This window comes from Ceratotherium simum, chromosome 13 (assembly GCF_057802395.1).
Source record: "Ceratotherium simum simum isolate JZ-2026a chromosome 13, ASM5780239v1, whole genome shotgun sequence".
NCBI classification, from domain to species: domain Eukaryota; kingdom Metazoa; phylum Chordata; class Mammalia; order Perissodactyla; family Rhinocerotidae; genus Ceratotherium; species Ceratotherium simum.
The window spans coordinates 37,526,330-37,535,574 of NC_141912.1; positions in this window are offsets into that span (position 1 = coordinate 37,526,330).

Below are 9,245 nucleotides of genomic sequence, written 5' to 3' on the forward strand. Positions count from 1 at the left end.
ATGTGCTTAACCACAGGACCTCATTTTTTCCGACAGCCTTCACACACACAGCCCTGTTTGCCCAGGGCAGCCCCGTGCACAGGTCCCAATACTGCTGCTCTCCAAGCAGGCCCTGAGCTCGGGCTTCTTTCAGAGCCGCTGCCTAGAAGGTCCTCCATCCCTCTCCTCACCTAGGAGAATCCTCCTTATCCTTCAAGAGTTCGTCCAGAACGTCCTCCATCACCCTCCCTCGAGAATGGGTAGCTTCCTCCCTCTGCCCCAGGCCCTCTGCAGACAGCATTTACAGTGTGTGCGGCTCTTCCTCCCTTCCCCATTGCACACCGTCAGCCCTGCTTGGAATAGATATCTGTGAATGAATGAATGCGTAAACTAATGAACAATGTCCCAGGGCTCTGTCAGTGATTTCTCTGCCCTGACCAGAGCAGCATGGTCTCAGGGGCAGCAGAGGACACAGCAGGAAGCAGAAGTGGGTGGCCTCAGCCTGCATCTCAGAGTTGCTCCCCTGAAAACGTCTAGGCTGTCAGACTCCCAGCCCTCTCTCTATCATCCTTCAGTGTCCCTCCAGTCCATCCCCCACCCCAGAATTAAACTTCTTTGTGTCACTTCAGCCCCTTCCCCACAATTATCTCAAACCAGGGAAGTTTCTCCAGAGGGCGATGAAGGTGCTGGGCAGTGGCCATGGATTCCGGCCTCACCCTCTGGGCGCATGGCCAGAGTGATAGGGAACGAGTCCATTCTCAGGCTGGCTGGGGGCTGAAGGGCTGAGCCTGGGGGATCTGGGCTCAGCTACTGTCACAGCTGGCCTGCAGGACCTCGGGCAGGTCTTGTGCCCCAGCCCTTGGTGGACAAGGTTGGGCTTTGCCCTGTGGCCAGTGGGGCAGTTTGCAAGGTCTTAACGGAGATAAGGAAGCCAGTCTCAGGGACTGGGGACAGTTCAGTAGCAGCAATTGTGCCCTCGACTCCCTCCTTTGTGAAATGAAGGATGACCTTGCACAACGGTGCAGCTCCTCTCCCAAGGCCGCTGAGGCCTACAGCTGGGGCCTCGCCACCCCCCCAGAGCAAGGGTTGCCTGGTGTAAATTGGGAGTGGTGCTGTTCCCAGTGAGGGGCAGCGCACGGAGAGACAGAGATGGAGGAACCACCCTCACATGGGAGAGCCTGGGGTACACAGATGCCCCAGTGCCTATGAGGCTGGAGGCTCATTTGAAAGGGGGCTTGGCTAAACTTTCACCTGGAACGTTGAGATAGCTCTTGCTCTCCACGAGGGTGTGGGAAACTTGCTTCTCATGCCCCTGAGCAGCCATACAACCACAGCTGAGGAGGGAGGACCCTCTTTCTGCCTCTTCTCCCCACTCTTGGCTTTTGTGTCCTTAAATTCAGTTAAAACAATTCCCTGAGAACCAATGCTGGGATGATCCCCCTTCCTTCATTCACAGTGAGCTCGGGGCTCCGTCCTCACTCTCTCCAAGTCTCCCTGTAATTTAAGGTAAGAGGCTGGTGGTTTTCTCCTTTTCACTATGGGCAGCAAAGGCCCAAAGCCATTCAGTCAAATTGAAGATCTTAGTGAGTTGTCACCATCGGTGACCCACCCCACCCCCCACCCTGAGATTTCCTGGAGCAGGGGCTGCGCCTGGTGGATTTCTGATCCGCTTCTTCCTGCGGGAGCCTTTGGTCAGCTGAGCAGCTGCCCTCACTCGGGGCCAGAATGTCAACAAGGCCCCTCTGGGCCAAGGGGTCTTGACCTCTTTTGTGCCATGGATCCCTTCTCAAAATAATATTTTCATATGGATAGAATAAAATACACAGGGCTACAAAGGAAGCTGGTTATGTTGAAATACAGTTGTGAAAATATTTGCGTGATGTTGTAATACATTTTTTTTATTAACACATTAAATAACAAGCTTTAGGGGTGAGCCTAATAAACTACTGCAAATTTGAGGTAGAAATGAGTGTAGATGATGTTTCAAGACGTCTGCAGCAACTATAAAGGGAAATGAGAAGCTCTGTGCTCTCTATTGGCACTGCTGATGCCACTGTACTCTGCTGCCTGTATTCACAGCTGAGGAATGGAGGTGAGCGCAGGCAAAGTGGTAATATTTTCCAGTCCAAGTTCATGGACCTCTGAATTACAGTGTACAGTCTATGGTCCACCCACCCCAGTTAAGAACCCTTGTTCTAGATGCTAAAATGTGACTTTAGGTATCATCTGCTATTTCTTAATGGACCCCTCGCCCTCCCACCATCTGTGCCCCACCTCCCACCTCTTATGACCAAGGACACAGGTTGGAAACACCCAGATCTGTATCTGGATGCCTACAACACATAGACCCCCCCCATTCCCCTGTGTCTCCCAACCTCACTATCCAGGTAGGAACCGTCTGACTGGGGCATTTTGCTAGGAAATTTGCCCAGGCCTCTACATCTAGCTTGCACACTGGGTGGAATTCTCCCATCCCCACCCCGCAGCGCTCCCTCTAATCAATTTTACTGATAAAGACATTCAGGCCCCAAGTAGAGACTGGGGCCTGAGTCTCCTTCTATTTACCACCGTACTGTTCTCTCCGTGGCAACAGCAGCACGATTACCTACTGAGATTAACATGTGGTTTTCTCTCCCCACGTTACTGTCCCAGTCACCACAGGCATACAGATAGCCAGGCCTAGAGACAGCTCTGTGCAACTGGCCAAGAGGAGAAGCTACCAAAAGACACTTGTTTCTCTCTGTTTTCCCAAAGGTCTCACCCTCGAGAACATTTTGCTAGGACTCCAGGAGGGGAAATGTTGGGAGGGAGAGAGGGAAGAACATTCAAGAAGCGGTGTGGCTTAGCTAGGCAGTTTCTCTTGACCGGAAAGAGGTAGAGGCCTGGTAGTGCCCACATTCTTTCTGTACTGTGCCCAGCTCCCCGCCATCACCCCACCAAAACTCAGGAGGAGGCTGCTGGGTACACTCCAAGAGGCTGGACCCTAAGCGCAGGGCTCCTGGTCTTGGCTGAAATTCCTGTGTCCCAAGTATGTCCTGGGGCAGCAGAACCACGGACCTGAAAGAGCCCTGTGGACTGGGACAGTGGTCTTCTGTAACAGACACAGTTCGTTTCCTACCCCTCAGCCATTCTGCCTTCTTCCTTGAAGAGCCCACACTTTGTTCAGGCTGCAACTTACGCAGGAAGGCGGGCCTCTCCTCCAGCTCCAGGTGGTGACCCATGATTGTTCTAAACCAAGTGAGCTAATGTTCCCTTTGCTAGTGATTGGTTTAGGATCTGGCTGTGACCAAGAAGACTTGGGAGAAGTCTGGGAAGGAGATCCAGGTGGTCTGTACCTGCTATCTGCCCTAAAGATGGTTTCGTGAGCTCTGCAGCTCTGGCAGCTGTTTTGTGACCACGAGGAAACAAGCCTAAGGATAAAAAGTCCACACACTGAGGATGATAGAATGTAAGGATGGAAAGATCCTGAATCCTTAGAGACATCAGGAAGCTGTGAAACCACTTTGAGGACTGCCTGCCTCCAGACCTCTTGTTATGTGAAATAACTAAATACCTCTGCAGCTTAAGCCACTATCACACAGGGTTTCTCCTCTGTATAGTCCACAAATTCTTGATTGATGCAGCACCTCAGCGGTTTTCTGTACAGACTGATGATCAGAGGGGCTTTCCTCGTGTTGTGGGGTCCCTAAGACCCCAAAACTGTTGTGTAATTCCAAGGAGGAGCCCCAATAAAGACTGTAGCTAGATTTCCTCCAGCCCAATAGAATAGGCCTTGGCTTTAGAAACCCTAGCTTAGTCCAGACTCTCCTTTATACCCTCCATCAGAAGAGCGGCCCCTCTCTCTAACCCTGTTCTTTCACTGAGTGGTACGCGATGGGAGTTAAGCGTTGGGCTCCGGAGGCACACGGCCTGCTGCTCTGCCACTAACCAGCCATGTGACCTTGGGCCTCAGTTTCCTCATCTGTAAAATGAGGATAATAATACTAAAGAAATTAACATAAGGAAAGCATTCAGAACAGTGCCTTATACATAAGAGGCACTCGCCAAGCATTGACCGTTATTTTCATTTTTTTTTTCTACCACACCCTCTTCCCGCCTTGATTACCCCATCTCCCTGACATCTTCACTTCCTCCTTCTCAACAGCAGTTTTCTCCAATTACCTGGTCTCCTTGATGTTAACTCCTCCCTCAGTGGGTCCTCAAGAGGTCTGGTCCCAGTTGCTCTTGGCTTATATCATGACTCTTGTCTCTGCAGCCTGTCTTGCAGGGTCTGGGAGGCAGCAGAGTGTGGAGTTGAGAACATGGGCTTTGCATACAAAAAGACCTGGAGTTAAGAGAAAGAGAGATGGATTTAAGGAATTTGTTAAGAGCAGGCTGGCAAGCTGGAAATTCAGGCAGGATTTCTCTGTTACAATCTTGAGGCAGAATTCCTTCTCCAGGAAACCTCACTTTTTGCTCTTAAGGCCTTCAACTGATTGGATAAGGACCACTCACATTATGGAGGCTAATCTGCTTTACTTAAAGTCAAATGATTGTAAATGTTAATCACATCTGCAAATGCACGGCATCATCTAGACTAGTGTTTAACCAAACAACTGGGCACATAGCCTAGCCAAGTTGACACATAAAATTAATCATCACACCATGTGTTTTGGGGCAGTGTATTTTACTCCTCTGAACCTCATTTTCTTTCTCTAAAATGGAATAATAGAATGGCCTACCTCATAGGACTGTGAAGGGACAGTGCAGAGGATACAGTAAATATTAGCTGTTTTCACTATTGTCGTGGTTGTGCCAGGAGGTGCTCAAAAACACATGTTGATGATGACGATACTCCTAGGAATATGGGAAAATACAAGCCATGGCCTCTGTTCTCACGCTTTTGCTTGAGGTGCGTAGGTATCACACAAAAGCGTGGAGGCACGCCATGCTTATACCCGTCCGACTCCCCACCCAACAGACTGGTCCAGAACCTTTAGTTCACGTGAAAACTCCCAGAGGAACAAATCTGCAGGAATTCTTCACTCTCTTCTTTACGGGGAGTGGAGGAAAGTTTCTCCATTGGTTTTCTTCATCTTTGAGACAGTGCGGGGCTTGGAGCACTACGTCAGAAAGAATTAAATTTCCCTTCTTCAGCAACCATTTCACATTTTGCAAGAACTGCATATTCATGTCAGTAAACAGCCAAATAGGAACCAGATGACAGCTCAGTTTTCCTGGAAATCAGGAAATCAATCAAGCTGCCAAACTGAGATGTCTGCGTTGTGAAATAATGCTAACATTCCAGAAAGTTGTTTTAAGTAAGAGTAATTTGGGGCCAGCCGGGTGGTGTAGTGGTTAAGTTCGCACGCTCCGCTTCCGCGGCCTGGGTTTTGCGGGTTTGGATCCCGGGCACGGACCTATGCACTGTATATCAAGCCACACTGTGGCAGGCATCCCACATATAAAGTAGAGGAAGATGGGCACGGACGTTAGCCCAGGGCCAATCTTCCTCAGCAAACAGAGGAGGATTGGCAACAGATGTTAGCTCAGGGCTCATCTTCCTCACCAAAAAAAAAAAGAGTAATTTTTAAAAAGGGAAATTTATTCTCTCTCTCTCTCCTCCTTCCCTCTTTCTCCCTCCCTCTCTCTACCTTCCTTCCTTCCCTTCTTCCCTCCTTCCTTCTCCTTACACCAGTGTTGCCCACTGTTCGACTACTTCTTCTAATATGTTCAGCCTAGACGTACCTTCTTAAAAATAAGTGGGATGAGATATGGCTCTCTCTGCCTCCCTCTAAGACCTTCCCATTGTTCCAACTCATTGGCACCCTTCTCTGCCTGTCCAGGAGTCTGCTTGCCTTTGTCCACACCTGTCCCTCCTGTTTCCTGTCCTTTCTTACAGTGACACTGTGACTTCAGCTGCCTCCTTCAGAATCAGGAATAAAATGATTCCCTGAAACCTTCTCTGTGTCCAGTAACAAGCTGTATCTCTACAAAAAAATTATATATATGTAAATTTAAGCAAAGGTTTTATTTTAGAATAGTTTTAGATTTACAGAAAAGTTGCAGAGTACAGAGAATTCCCATATACCCTGCACCCAGTTTCCCTCTTATTAATAACTTACATTAGTATGGTACATTAGTCACAATTAATAAACCAATATTGATATATTATTATTAACTGAAGTCCATACTTTATTCAGATTTCCTTAGTTTTCACCTAGTTTTCTCTGCTGTTCCAGGATCCCATCCAGGATGCCACATGGCTCCTTAGGCTCCTCTTGGCTGTGACGGTTTCTCAGACTTTCCTTGTTTTCAGTGACTTTAACAGTTTTGAAGGGTACTGGTCAGGTGTTTTGTAAAATGTCTCTCAGCTGGGGTTTGTCTGATGTTTTTCTCATGACTAGACTGGGGTACCATGTTTTGGGGATGAAGATCACAGAGGTAAATGCCTTTCACATCAAATTAAATCAAGAGTACGTATTATCAATGTGACTTATCAGTGTTGATGTTAACTTTGACTACCTAGCTACAGCTGTGTTTGCCAGACTTCTCTACTGTAAAGTTACTTCCCCCCTTTTTCATACTATTCTTTCTTTTTTTGTGAGGAAGATCGGCCCTGAGCTAACATCTGCCAATCCTCCTCTTCTTGCTGAGGAAGACTGGCCCTGGGCTAACATCCATGCCCATCTTCCTCCACTTTATATAGGATGCTTGCCACAGCATGGCCTGACAAGTGGCACATCGGTGCACACCCGGCATCCAAGCCGGCGAACCCTGGGCCACCGCAGCAGAGTGCACGCACTTAACTGCTAGTGCCACCGGGCCGGCCCCCATACTATTCTTTTTGGAAGCAAGTCACTAAGTACAGCCCACTCTTAAGGAGGGGCAGTTATGTCCCTCTTGAGGAGGGAGTATCTACAAAAAGTTTTTGGAGTTCTTCTGTATGGGAGATTTATTCAGCCATTTATTTATATCAGCATGGACTCATAGATATTTATTTTATACTTTGCGTTATAATCTAAAAAATAGCACAATAAAGTAGAAATAATTAATAATAATAATAAATAATAAAAGCTTTACCTTTTGACTTGATTTATAGGTTTTCTTTCTTTTGTGTGGATTGAGTCCATACCTCTGAAAGGACCTAGAGGTACCGCCACAGCCAGGAGAGTCCACTCATCAATCATGCAAACGCATGCGCTCTAGGGGTAGTGGGAAACAGTTCCATTTCCCCCATTTGGATGCTGGTCAATCCACAAAGTTCACTTTGGACGGGCATCCTGAAGGCCCTCCCCTCTCTTGTCTATCTTCTTCCTTGTTGATTCTCTCAGTCTTTTCCATCCCTATGTCTTCCCATCCCTGGTAAGGAACTTGGGGGACCTTCATTCTATTCACAAGATATAAAAAAAGCTAAATACAATAAATATCATTCATAGGCATTATAGTTAACCTTTTGTTGCATGTTTTCTAGGTGCACTCTTTTGGGTACTTTAAATATATTATTTCTAATCTTCACACTCATTACAAGGTAATTATTACGCCCATTTTACAGATGTGGAAACTGGGTCTCTGAAAGTTTTAAAAATTCCCCCAAATGTCTCCTCAATTTCTTGTCTGGCAATACTGTTGAATGAATTCAATGAGATGCATGGAAAGTCTTCTGCACAGGGTTCAATAAATGGCATCTGTTACTACTGTTAATTTCATGAGGATTCAATTAATGTTAAAAAAAAACCCATTCTATTCTTGGTTCCCATTTCTATTTATGCTCACCTCTTAATGGTCTCTTCTCTTCTCACGGCTTTAAATACTATCTACATGTTGATGAATCCTAAATGTATATCTCTGCCTTGAGTCTTTCCTCTAAATTTCAGACACGTCAACATCTTCACTTGAGTGTTTTAAAACAAAAGTTGGAAGTTCTGCTTCCAGTAGTGGTAGAGTAGACTGTATTGTATTATAATAATTATAAACTCTAGACAAAATTTAAAAACACAATTATTTGAAGGGACTGGAGAGAACAAAAGCAGGCAGAAACTAGAGAGTTAACTATTGATCGAAGGGAAGTGCAGTGGGTAAGATTAGTGATTATAAGGATTTTTTCCTGAAGGCGCTATCCAGAACATGCAACATAGGGTGGCCAGAATTCAAGCATAAAGCCGCTAGTCTTACTGGTTTGACCAGTCAGAGAAGGGGGTTTAGAAAGGAAATCCAAGACAGGATTAAGCCACAAAATCTTCTTAAAAATGTAAAATTTGAACAAATCCTTGGCTGACTCCTGACCTGTGCATGTACAGGGGATACTCCAAGGAGCCCAAAAGAAAAGAACCAGAAAAAAACAACTGGAAGCTGGAAGAACTGAGCAGAAATTTTAGCTGCTGCCCATCTCAGAGGACACAGAATTTGGAATTTTATGCCTGCCAAGTTAACTGCTTGCTAAAAATAAATACTCTTTAGAGGAAGATAACAGAATCTAGATTTCCTACTATGTATCATCTACAATGTCCAGTATTAAAAGATTTTTTAAAAACCCACTAAACTTGCAAACAAGCAGGGAAATATGACCCATAGCCAAAAGAAAGGCAGTTCATAGAAACCAATTCTGAAATAACTCAGATATTTAATTAGTAGATGAAGATTTCAAAGCGACTATAATAAATATGTTCAAGAACTTAAAAAAATACACTCATAATGAATGAACAGATGGGAAAATTCAACAACGAACTAGAAACTATAAAAAAGAAAAAAATGGCAATTTTAGAATTAAAAAAACACAATATCTAAAATAAAACATTCACTAGATAGGCTTAATAGAATATTGAAGATGGAAGAGAAAGAATGAATTTAAATAAAAATTAAAAAATATTTATGCCAGAGAAGAAAAATATTTGAAAAAATAAAATAAGCTTTATTGACTTATAGGACAATATCAAGACATTTAACATACTTGTAATTTAATTTCTAAAAGGAGAGGAAATAGACAATGGGACAGAAAATTTTTTGAAGAAATAATGGTCAAAAGTTTACCATATTTGGTGATAAATATAAGCTTACAGATTCAAGAAGCTCAGCAAACCCACAGCTTAATAAATATAAAGAAAACCAGTCCTGATACACATCATAGTAAAACTACTAAAAAACAAAGAGAAAATCTGGAAAGTGAGCAAGAAAAACAACATAGTACATACAGGGGACAAGTGGTAGAAAAGTCAGCTGACTTCTCATCAAAAACAATGGAGGCCAGCGACAATGGAATGTCTTATTCAATGTGATTAAAGTAAAAT